Below are 12,635 nucleotides of genomic sequence, written 5' to 3' on the forward strand. Positions count from 1 at the left end.
GTGCAAAGAAATCTGCTGCATTTTATAGATGTTACAGTTGCAAAGATGGCAGTGTATTCAACTAAAATTCATTATTGAACACTTTCAAATCCTTAGTGAATCTTTTCAGTTCTGTTTTGAAACTGTTTCAAGGAACTGAAAGATTGAAGTGATGGTTGAGGAAGCAAGAATACAACAGTTTTGTTTTCCAGGCAAAATGAAGCCCCTTTTTTCAGACTCGGTATAGCCAGTGTTGCTGTTTCATCAATCTGTTAAGGTGAAACCATTTGATCACTCAGACAAAAACAGTTTTTACAGTCACGGTCATCGCAGCTTACACAATCATATATATTTTCACTAATAAACAAAAGACAAAATGAAAACTAATAGCAAACTGTCGTAGTTTCTCTGATGTTTGTGATGTGCAGGTTAGGAAGAAACGTCCGTTGACACTGACTTACTCAATAATATGTTTATTATAAGGAAGAACACCATCAGTCAGACAAAGACAGTCTGGGAGAATTCAGCCAAACAAACCTCTCTGAACCCCAACTGGAGGTCCCTTTTATATGCTCTAAACAAGGAGGGCAAATATGCAGTCACAACAAATAGTTTCAGCTAAAAGACCAAAATAGCAAACAGAGGGCCCTGTCAATCTTTCTCCTAGACCCAAGAGCCCCATCACTCAAACTCTTGGACGTAGGTACCCTAATAAGGGTCCCTTCTAAAAGGAGAACGCATTCCATTGTAATAGACCATACCTCCCAGTAACACATCAGATACTACAAAACTTATCAAACTGCCCAAAAATCTCACAGTTTATTTGTGATTTCTTTAGGTCTTGACTAGTCCTAAAAGAGATGTTAAAAATGTTTCTTAAGAACATTCAGAAAAAAATCAACCAAAATCCTGTGAAATTTACTGGATTTTGGTTGATTTTTATGTGAATGTTCTTAAAGAAAATATTAGAAGTTTTACTGATATATATGGAATCACTTTAGATATTTTTTTGGAAGATTTTTACTCATTTTTTGAAAATATTTACAAGAATTTTCTTGCCAAATGTGTTTTTTTTTTTTTTTTGAATAAAACTTTTAAGGGAAACTTTTAAGGAAATATTGGAATTTTCTTCCTGAAGGTTTTGCAAATTTTCAGAAATTTGGGGAATTTTTTTGCTGATTTTTTTTTGGGGGGGGATATTTTTCAGACAAGGAAACAATATTTTTTGGTGCCTTTAAATGAAGACAACAGGAGGGTTAATACATCTCAAATTAGGAGGTGACATGAAAGAGAAAATCTATTTTTGAGTGAAAAACTGCTTCTTTTTATATTTTTTTGACATATCTGGCTTATTTTAAGACACCTAAGCTTGACAATCCTGGTAAAATAGAGCTTAAAATAAGTTTTCCCAGCTAATTTTAAGATCTCAATATTCTAAATATCATATCTTGTTTCAAGAAATCTTACCAAGACATTTTTCACTTGTTCTATTGGCAGATTTTTTCTCTTATTTCAAGGTAAAAATTCCTTGAAATAAGTTTTTTTTCTATTTTTGAGAGGAGCATTTTTTCCAGTGTAGCTGTCTCTTCTGATATTTAAGCTGCCGTTATGACTCAGGAGAATAAGCCGGGGAATATATGAGGTAGGCGGTTGTCTTTTAACTACAAAGTGAGACAGGATACTGTACGTGCCTGAGCAAAAAACCCTGACTTTTCTTTTGCCCTGAGACATGTTTTATTCTTTCATCTGATGCTTGTGTTTGGTGTGACTTTCACTGAGCACACCATTAGCACCACTGCAGCTTTTTCTGCAGCTTCCCAGCACTGGGCGTGCACGTAGCCGGTCAATCTGTCGATAGACTCCAAAGGATCCTTTGGTAAATGCAACCTGAAATCAATTGGACTTGGTTGAGGCTGGATCTGTAGTGCAGGATTTATATAGCCGCTCGCTATCTGTGTGCATTTGCTCCAAATGGGGTCTTTGTTTCAGTCAGCAGCAGCGACTGGCAGACTTTCACATGGAAGCAGAAGGGCCATCGAGCACCGCCATATTTCAGCAAACAGTTTTATGAGCTCACATTTATTGTTTGCAGTTATTCTGAAGCAGGTGTCAAATATTTTCCCCCACTGAGAAGTTATTGTTGTACTTGCTGAGTGGCTTGTGAAGCTTCGAAGATCAAGAGACTCGCTTCTGTGTCTGATTGCTGATACATCAACCGTGACACTGAGTGCAGATAATTCTTGTTTTACTGGCTGTCAGTGAAGCTGGCACTACAGCTGTCATTTATTTTGTGAGTTTGTAAGGTGATGCGTTAATTTATTGGGTTTTTTTCACAGCAGAATTCTATTTATTTTCTGATAACAATGCGGTACAGCCAGCCCCAGTGATGTTCAACCCAGGCTCTTTCTGCAGTTTAACCTTGAATTAGAGGTTCTATTTGAAACAGCACAATGGGCCTTTCTCAGACATCTGCTGTCCTTCTGGGAAAATTACAGTGAAGCCCTGCAGAGGTTAAAGAAACCATTCAGTTCAGACATTTCTCAGCCTATATGGCCTCGGCTGCGATGGTGATGTGACACAACTATCATTTCTGAAATACCTGTAATAAAAATAAACTGAAGTCAAAGACATGGTTGCCAATGGAAAACATTTTTTCTTTCTAAACTTAGAATACATACTTTCCACTAGCAGAGACAAACAAAATAAATCAGTTAAACCAACACAAGTTTGGTTTAGAAGTATATACAGTCATGGAAAAAATGATCAGACCACCCTTGTTTTCTTCAGTTTCTTGTTCATTTTAATGCCTGGTACCACTAAAGGTTTATTACCTGAAGAATACAATGAACAGGACTTTAAATGCAGCTGATTCCATAATACTTTATGTCCTGTTTGACCTGCTTCAGCTTCATTGTATTTCAGGTTCTATAAGAGGACATTTCATGTCATCAGCAGCACATCCAAAGGTCTAGAGTGGTTTCCTGCTGACATTCAACCTGTAGCACAACTCACAAGTTGTCAGCTCTCACATATCGCCTGTTTGTCACTTTTGCTACAACCTGAAGTCAAATCCCTGTAGAATCTCTCCAGATATGCAGACTCACAGAAAGTTTATACAACAACAAAAAAAACACCTTCCTGCCTTCATGCACCTGCTGATTTGACAGTGGGACAACCCTGAATCTTCACACACTTAGAAGGAAAGTGTGTAGACTGGGATTTGGCCTTGGACTGCTCCGTTCTATCAACGGTTTTTGATGATGTTCAGCTCGGGGGACTGCGAGGGTCGTGGTGAAACCTTCAGCTTGTGGCTCTCTCTGGTCCATTGTGGATTTTAAGTTGTGTTTAGGCTCATGATCCTGTTGTAGAAGCCGTTCTTTATTTCATCGCCAACTTTTTGCACAGACGCTGTGATGTTTACTCCCAGCAGTTGCTGTTAAATCCAATCTTCCTTCTACCAGTGAAATGTTCACTGGAGAAACACACCTTTTCCTTTTTTTTTTTTTTTTTTTTTACAAAGCTTATCAGGCTTTCTTAGATGCAAACTTGCAAACGTATGATGTTACATTTTGTGGTGAGGATGCAGGAAAGGCTTTCCTCTGATGACTCTTTCATGAATTTAACATTAAAGTGTTGCTGCTCAGTACACCAGAGTCTGATAAATCCTCCTAGAGATCGTTTGTAGTCAAACATCGCTTTTGATCTGCCAGAACTCAACATCTCCTCCACTGTTCCTGTTAAGTCCCGTTTCTTTATTACATTACAAACTGAGGAAACTGGTTCCGGAAAAGGCTTTGCTATCTTCTTAGACACTTCGCCCGCTTTATTTTCATTTTTAGTGCTAGAAGTTCCGTAGAAGAGGCTGCTGATGGATGCACTGGAAAAAATGCCCCTCTCAAAACGAGAAAAAAAACTTTTCAAGGAACTTTTACCTTGAAATAAGTGAAAAAATCTGCCAATAGAACAACTGAAACAGCCTTCCTGCTGCCTGTCATGAAGTTGAATTACTTCGGGTTGTTATTGATCTGGAATACAGAGTAGAAAAATTCATTGTGAATAAATTGAGGATTTATAATCATGGAGCTGTAAGGCATTAAGGATTGGTCTCTTTGGATCGTCGGCTGCTGTGCATCATGTGTCTGTCCAACAAACGCGCCTCTGATTATAACTCATCATGGCTAAATGATGCATGTTAGATCTGAAACATCCTGTCCAACATCACATTCATGGCTTTTTTTCTACGGATGACGCCTGATGAAGGCCGTGGCTTCACGCCAGCGATGTGGCATTTTTCTGCCGGACGCCTTCCCTCTCCTGCTTGCATCAGGTTTGATGTTCTGATGACTCACGGTGAAGTGGACAACACCTAGTGGGAGGAGAGAGGCGCTGGTTGAGTCTGTGTAAATAATGACTCTTGTTCTCATCTCCAGGTGTAATGTTTGTTCTGCCCAAGGCGTCTTTTTCTCACTTTTCTCTCGAGAGGGAAAGAAGTAGGACTGTGAGAGTGAGACAGCAAATATCCACTCCACCTGCTGAACCGTAATCAGTCAGCAAAGCTCAACGTAGTCTGTGATTCGTTGTTTCATCCCCCAATTATTCTGCACGTGTTTAAACCAAATGACTTACTTCCCCTCCTCTGAGCCACATACTATTTTACATTTACATTTAAAGCATCACTTGGGGGGACAAAATAACCCAACAGCGAAATTTTGACTGCTATAATCCATAAACATCAGCACTTTGTTTGAAATCAGTGTTGTTTAAATCAGAAATTGTGCCTTTGTTTATTGAAAATTTACACTGTAAAAAATTGTTGTTTTTACGGTAAAATTTCAGCAGCTGTGGTCACCAGAACGCTATGGTAAAATTAACATTTTCTACATTTGCGTTAAAGAAATGTTTTGATATTGTTGATTTTAGGGTTAAAATCATGCCTCATGCCATATTTTACTGTAAAAAAAGAGTTTTTGTCTTTCAAAATTTGAAAACTTACATGAAAATACCATATAAAATAAAGTTTGTGTAACTTATTGTAACTATTACAGCATTTTGCCATTATCAGCACAATAGTTAGTGGATTTAACATTAAATATGTGTATTTTTAGCAAAAATTGCAGTTAAAACTGTCAAAAATTTTAAAGCTTATGTCTGATATTTACACAAAAATGACAAACTATTTTTTACATGTAATAAATGCAGAAATTGCCATGTTACTTGTTAAAATATTGCAGCATGTTTCCATTATCAGCACAACAATATGTACATTTAACTGTGAAAAACTTTTTTTTTTTCAAGAATTAAATGCAAAAATTACAGTATTCTACATATTACAACATTTTTCCATTAAAACTGTGCAGGAGTCTGGAAATGTATTTTTTCAAGAGAAAAAAAACTAAAAAACACACTGATTTACAGTGATTCTGTGATATATAAATTGCATCAAACTGTTTTTGAGTTTACAGATTTTTACCGTCATGGTTTGACAGCCTTTAACCGTAAAATTCTGAACATTTTTTACAGTGTAGGCCTAATGAGTAATGTCTTCTGTAATAAATGCATAATAAAATGCTAATCCATATTCACAAAGAACTCTCTGATACCATATGTGGCTGATAACCTGCATATTTGTTTGCATGAATGTTTTAGAATTTTAAAACAACAGCCATGTTTGCATGTTAAAGGACAGCGCTAATGTTATTTAATACTTTGAGTCTTTGTCACAGTACTTTCTTTCTTCGGTACCCCGTTCTGGGTCTCATGCTGTGGAAACTACATCCTAACTGGAGGACTTCACACCTCTCTGCAGCCTCTAGGTAGCGAGGAACGAGCAGGAAGTGGTGAAAGTCAGAGCGGTGGATGGATGTTGGAGTTTGAGTAGCAGTTTCTTTAAAAGAACTTGAAAAACTGGCTGAATCATCCAATATAAAGAAGCCAGTGATTCAGCTGCTCATCCATGAAGGCTGGTAGATTTTACTGAATAATTCATAAGCTCTGAACAAAAATACAAACACTGCATGGAAATGTTCTATTCTGACTTGGAGAAAAAGCTGGTTTCTATTATTCTGCTCAGAAAAGGATCAAATTTAGCCTGGATCCTTGGCCGAATCCACCTTTTTACCTCCAGAAGGGTTTGGATAATCTGGTTAAACTGGTTTATGGTCTGATAGTCTGGAGTTATAGAGTCTGTGACGCCAGATTTTAAAACTTATTTTGGTGATTACAGTATTGGGAGCCAAAACTTCTGAAATAAGATCCAAGTCATAATGAACTGAAGTTTCCTGTAATAAGATCAAAAAGCCTCTCAGTAAAATATTCTGTACCTCATTGTTGTGGGAACAGCGCCATAATTTAATAACCCCATATAAGCTTAGCAGCGTTCAGTGGAGCAAACCGCATTTGAGCGCCCCGAAAGACAGACAAGTTAGAAAAGCAGCATATTTTTATGATTAAAACCCTCACATATGGAGGCAACACGCACCAACACACACACATGGAATGAATGTATGGATTTTTTTGCAGAACCAGGACAGCGCAGAGCACATTATGAGTCAGCCAGCATTCACACTGCCACTGAACATTCATGACATCCCAGCAGGTGAACTTCTCTCGTGTCTTCTGTTTTCGTCCCTCAGGTGTGTGTTCGTCTGGAGGCAGGTGTGTTTGCCCCGGCAGTGAGCTGTTAGGGGCTGTGGGTGGCAGTTTGATAGTCTGCTGCTCTTCCTTCATCCTTCAGCCACAGCGCAAAAGATACAGAAGGAAGGTGGCAGAATTTAAATTGGTACGAGTCTTCGTAGCTCGACGCAGGGCTTGAAGTGAGGAAGAGGTGTGTGTTCGGAGTTTAGGGGAGGACATGGAGGGTGATAGAAGCTCCAACTAAGACTGTAAAGCCAGCTCATTCATTGGCACCAACCATCATGTTCCCACTGTGGTATTTTAATTTGCTTTTCTTAAAAGGAAACCATTTAAAATATTGTTGCATTTAATTTTTGTGCAGTTCAAAAGTCAGTATTTGTGTTAGCTTGGTAAAAGGTGCATTTTTGCTACCATTTGGATGCAGAACCTACATTTTCCAGCCATTAGATTTAGCTCAATATTCAACTATTTTTCCATTGTCTATACAGGAGGTCCTCGACTTACAGCAGAGTTCCGTTCCTATGGATCGATTAAGTCGATTTTCGCCGTAAGTTGGAACATTTTACTAGGAGATAACAGAATATTGTAACAGACTGATATTGTTGTTGATGTTGAGGTTTCAATGTTTATTGTTCAGTTCCAGATTTACCTAATGTCAGTGAACGTGCCATGTTTAGTTAGCTCACCTCTGATTGGCTGAGAGTCAGCAGTAGAGAGAGCTGGGAACGGTGGCTAATTCTGGAGCTAAGTTATGGGGTTTTTCTAGTTATTCTGGCGTTGGCTACGGTCCACAGTAGCCTGTGTGAAGGTTCAATAAACCAGCAGAGATGTCACAGCCACAGCTTAAGGCTGTGGTAGTGCTTCGTCCTCCCTCGGCCCTGCTCTCTCTCTCTCTCTCTCTCTCTCGCTCTCGCTCTCTCTCTCTCACTCTCTCTCCTAGGTGTGTTCATGGTGAAGTTGGCAGCAGGTGTGCTACATTGTAATCAGCAGACGAGCTGCAGGTGGAGCTGAGTGACTGGTCTCTGAGCGTCTCTATAAAAGCAGATGGCACCAGTCATTCGAAGCTGGACCGTCGTCTAATCTCCACTTAGTGCTGGGAGTAGAACTGTCCTTGCCACCAGCCTAGAATTTCCAGTAATTCTGTTTTCTGTGTTTAGAAAGCTGATTCCTGCCTGCTGAGTTGCCTGGGTTCCTTCGTCTGCTGGTTTTCCACCCAACCACGGATTCTGCCTTCTTCTCTGGAGGATCTCCACCTGTCACCAGCTTAACCTGGGAACATCAACGTACACCTGGGAAGAGGACTTTCTCTGGAAACATCTGCCACGACTGGGTTCTACTGATACCAACTTACCAAGCACATGGTGAACACCTGGAGGGAGAGTTCTGGATGAAGCCAAACCAAAAGGACTCTTCTCAGCTTATCAGTTAAGTCTCCAAGCCCTAGTATCACCAGACTATTTGTATTGTTAAAACGTTGAATTAAATAATCAGCATTCCGTATTTAACTTAATGTATTTTATGCTCTGCATAGGATAGCTTTAGTCTGGGGTTTCAGCTCATAATTACTGGTAGTCTAGGCTGGATTAGTTTTGTATTTTCAGTTGTTTCCCTACCTTGGTGTTACCATATGTGGGTTAACCTTAGTTTCAGTTTCCATGTTCATGTAGTTATTCCTCTGTACCTCTAGATGGGTTTTGTTTTTTTAGCTCTAGTAGTAGTTTAGTTCTTTGTCTAAGATTCTAGTTCCAGTTCTTCTATTGAGTTTCTTGTTGTGAATAAAAACATTTTAAAATATTTACGCTGGTGCTGTTTCATTTCCTGCTCCTGAGCCTTTTGAACCTGCCGTAACAAGAGAACCAGATAGTCTCACTCATTCATCACAGAGGGTCGCTACAATATGTTGACCTGGTTTTTACAACTTGATCCATGTTGGTCGGTGTTTCTTCCTGTTCCCAATGTTTTATTCTATCTAATTTCACTTCCATGGAGACGGCTTTCCTTTTCTTCCAAGCATCAGAAGAGTCTGACTTACGCTGGGAGCCATAATGAAGGACAAAAAGTTAGTGAATGTAGCACAATCCAAGGTGGAGTACAACTAGAGAATGGAAACAAAGCTGTCTGATGGCACCATGTGACGACGTATTCATCCGCTCCACTCATCAACTAGTTCCATGTAACCAGTTCAGACGTAATGATGAAATGCCTTGGGTCGATGACATCGTAAACTGAGGACCTCTTGTAGATACTTTTCTAATATATCCATCATTTTAGCTAACTATTTCATCTTTTTTATCTATTAACTGTCACTGTTCAAACCATTTCTATTACAATAGCACTAACTAAGTTGACTATATATGCAATATTTACCCACTGTCAACTGGCCATGTCTTACATTTTGCATTTCTGCAATGCTTTTAGCTGATTGCTCTGATGTCTCTGCTTTTTTGGCTACCTAGTTTCCATCAAATTTTCTGAGATTTTTCAGAATAGTTCCTTGCACCCCCTAGAAAATGGCAGAAATGTCCCTGGTTGGAAATGATTGGAATAACATGCTAAAAACCAACGCTGTTTCGCTGAAGTTGTGTTTTTCTACAGCTAAACTGTGTTCTTGACAGGAATTTCACCCAGAAAATTGGGGTTTGTGTCCAGTTGGGGAACATCGTTTTTAGCCTTAAGCTTTGTTTTTACTCACTGCTTGGTTCAGTTCCAAAACTACTCGGTTGGGTTAATGCAAATATCACGGTTGGACTAAATTAAACTCTTGTCAGCTATTTTTTTTTATCATAATGTTTGTCCAAACAAATGTACCTTTAGTGGTACCAGGCATTAAAATGAACAAGAAATTGAAGAAAACAAGGGTGGTTTAATCATTTTTTCTATGACTGTACATACATTTACCGTCATATTCTTGTCAACATTGTTGGCAAAACACATACACCAAAATGTTTCCCGTAGACGTATATATTTATCTGTATTCCACTCTCAGACTTCCCATGAATATTTTCAGCTCTGTGGGCAGAAATCTGTTCCTTCCATCTTCAGCTCAAACCCTGGTGTGTTTCCTAACTGAGCAGACAGATTTTCACATCAGAAAAACATCCTGGCTTCAGTAATTTCTCCCCACACATGCACAAGCAGCATATTAGAGCGGATGTTTCTGGGAATATTGCTAATCTGGATAAAATGGGAGCACAGATTGCAAACAGCTCTGCCCCTGTGTTACTCATGTAAATTAAGGCTCAGCCACCTCTGGGACCACTGAATTAAAAGTGCTCTCATGGTAATCAATAGCAATGGAGGAATTTGTGTGAAAATCAATTAATCATTCAGGTTCTCTGGTGAAGTCCATCAATGACTAATGCATGTATACTTTACGCCAAACTTTATTAAGATCGGATGCATCTGCAGCGCTTTAGTTCCACCTAATGAGCTTTTAATGATCAGTGATGATGTTGGAAATAGCGGCTATGCTAGCGGAAGTCAAATGTTGGTGGGGAAACTCACATCATTGTTTAACCCTCGTGTCGTCCTGTGGGTCAAATTGACCCGTTTTAAAGTTTGAAAATGTGGGGAAAAAAAACTATATTTTCACAGTGAAACTTCTGATGTCCACATTTTTCAACATTTTTGGGAAATCTTTGAACATTTTTTGGTGGAAAAAAATTTTAAAAATGTTTCTTAAGAACATTCAGAAAAAAATCAACCAAAATCCAGCGAATTTTGCTGGATTTTGGTTGATTTTTATGTGAATGTTCTTAAAGACAATATTAGAAGTTTTACTGATATATATGTAATCACTTTAGATATTTTTTTGGTGCCCGCAAATGAGGACAACAGGAGGGTTAAACTGACATCAACTCCTCAAACAGTTTAGATTTCTGATGCTTTAGATTCAGCCAGAAGTTGTTGATTGTCTGTTTTTTGTTTTTTTTTTTTTTACAGTTTACATGCCGTTCTAAAGCGTTTCTCACATAGCTGTTAATTGGCACCATGTCATATTTATTAGCAAGTGCCAGCTAATGTTCCTCATAATCACCATGATTTATGAAACATAATCGTTGTGCAGATGAGGCTTTTAATTGCCCTAATTAGTGCGTTAATTGTCAGATACTTCTATGTCAGTGTCATGGTTACTCTGGATCGTCCTCAGAACTCACTGAGATCTGTTTTAGTAAAGACTAAAGACTCGGTTTAATGATCATTGTGCAGCACGAGATGAACTATTTTATGTTGGAATGTGGAGGATGAAGTCAGCCTGAGGAAAGAAACCGCTCAGAGGTCTGGATATTTCTGTACGGCTTCCCAGACGGCAGCAGGACGACCAGGCAGTGGTTGGGCTGGATGTTGTGGTTGAGTTTCCTTCAGGCGCTGATCAGACACCTCGTCTCCCTAATGTCCTAGATGGCAGCCGTGATGTTCCAACCAGCTTCAATCAGCTGCTGCCTGGGGAGAAGGAATTTTCTTCCTGAAGGTTTTGTAAATTTTCCGAAATTTGGGGAATTTTTTTGCTGAATTTTTGGATTCTTTTCCAGACAAGGAAACAATATTTTTTGGTGCCCATAAACGAGGACAACAGGAGAGTTAATTTGTAATTTTTAAAAAAGGGGCAACATGTGTTAAATGAACTATATAAGCAGCAATTTTACTCAATTGTATATATAATATTTAGAAGAATCTTTCTCTAAAATGCCATGTGGTGTTTGGTTATAGGCGGCCATGTTGGTTTTAGGCCTGAAAACAGAAAAAATGTCAACAATGATACAAAAAGTCCCGCAATTATATACTGACCCAGTTCTAGTAGCCTGAACTAATGCCACTATAATCATAATAAAAGAGCCCCCTAGCTGGATGCTCTTGTATAAATCCCAGCCCTGAGCAGCACCATGTTCTCTGTGCGAGTCGTGATCTACAGCAGTAACATCCAGCAGCCTGTAGCTCCAGCATGGATCCTCTCCCTCCGCCTGTGTTCATGTTCCTCATGTAAATTTATGATCTGTTTTCTTTCACCGCTCCACTCAGTGTTGTGTTTTGCATGTGATGTGTTGTGCTCCGTGAATATTAACGATCTCACAGAGATCTGAGTTCAATTGTTGCTGCTCTGAAAGGTAATTTCCATCCCCTGGTTAAACATCAGCAGCCCTCTCCACCGCTGACCACCTCCACAACAGACCCACAGCCACTGTTCCCTCTAAGCATCGCGCGTGCGCAATTGCGCACTGCTGACACGGTCTCCGCGCACAGAAAATCTGCGCTGCGCACAAAAAAAATCCAACCTAAATTGTAAATAAAATAAACACGTAACAATTCATTCTGTGCTATTTTTCAATGTGAGTCAGTGAGTGACCGGTGACTGGCTGCTGCAGCCAATGATGCGATTCACATACGTATTTACCATAGACTGTATATAATGGTATTTACGCAGCTAATCAACGTCAGGCGTCCTTATGTGCAGCCATCGTTGTTCTCATAGATATGAATGAGTAGATAGGACACGCCCCTTTGAGCTGCGTGCTACAGCGAGGCTAAGCTAGTGGGGGCAAAGTTTCAGAGCATTCTGTTGATGTAGACGGCGTGAAAACGGAAACAACAAGTATGCTGGCTCACTGTGCTGCATACAATTACACACTACGTCGTACGATTGAGACAAGGAAACTTGGAATGACTTTTCATAGGTAAGAATAGTTTTTGGCTCTTTTTTCATGATGAAATCTTGTTGAGAGCTTCCAGTCTATGAGAGCTAACTAGTTAGCAAAACGCTAAGGCGAGCTAGCAGCTTGACAACCAAATACCAGACGATTAATAGTAGCTGTAGTATAGTTGTACAAGCAGTAGTAGTAATACTAAAAGTACAAGCAGCAGTAGTAGTATAAACAGCTGTTAGAGTCGTAGAAGTAGTATCAGCATTTGTAATAGTATTACAAGTTGTAGTAGCAGTGCCAGTATCAGCAGCAGTAGTGTGTACTATCAGTACTACTAGTAGTAGTCACATTGCTATTACTACCACCAATACTACCAATAGTAGT

This window comes from Amphiprion ocellaris, chromosome 12 (assembly GCF_022539595.1).
Source record: "Amphiprion ocellaris isolate individual 3 ecotype Okinawa chromosome 12, ASM2253959v1, whole genome shotgun sequence".
NCBI lineage: Eukaryota > Metazoa > Chordata > Actinopteri > Pomacentridae > Amphiprion > Amphiprion ocellaris.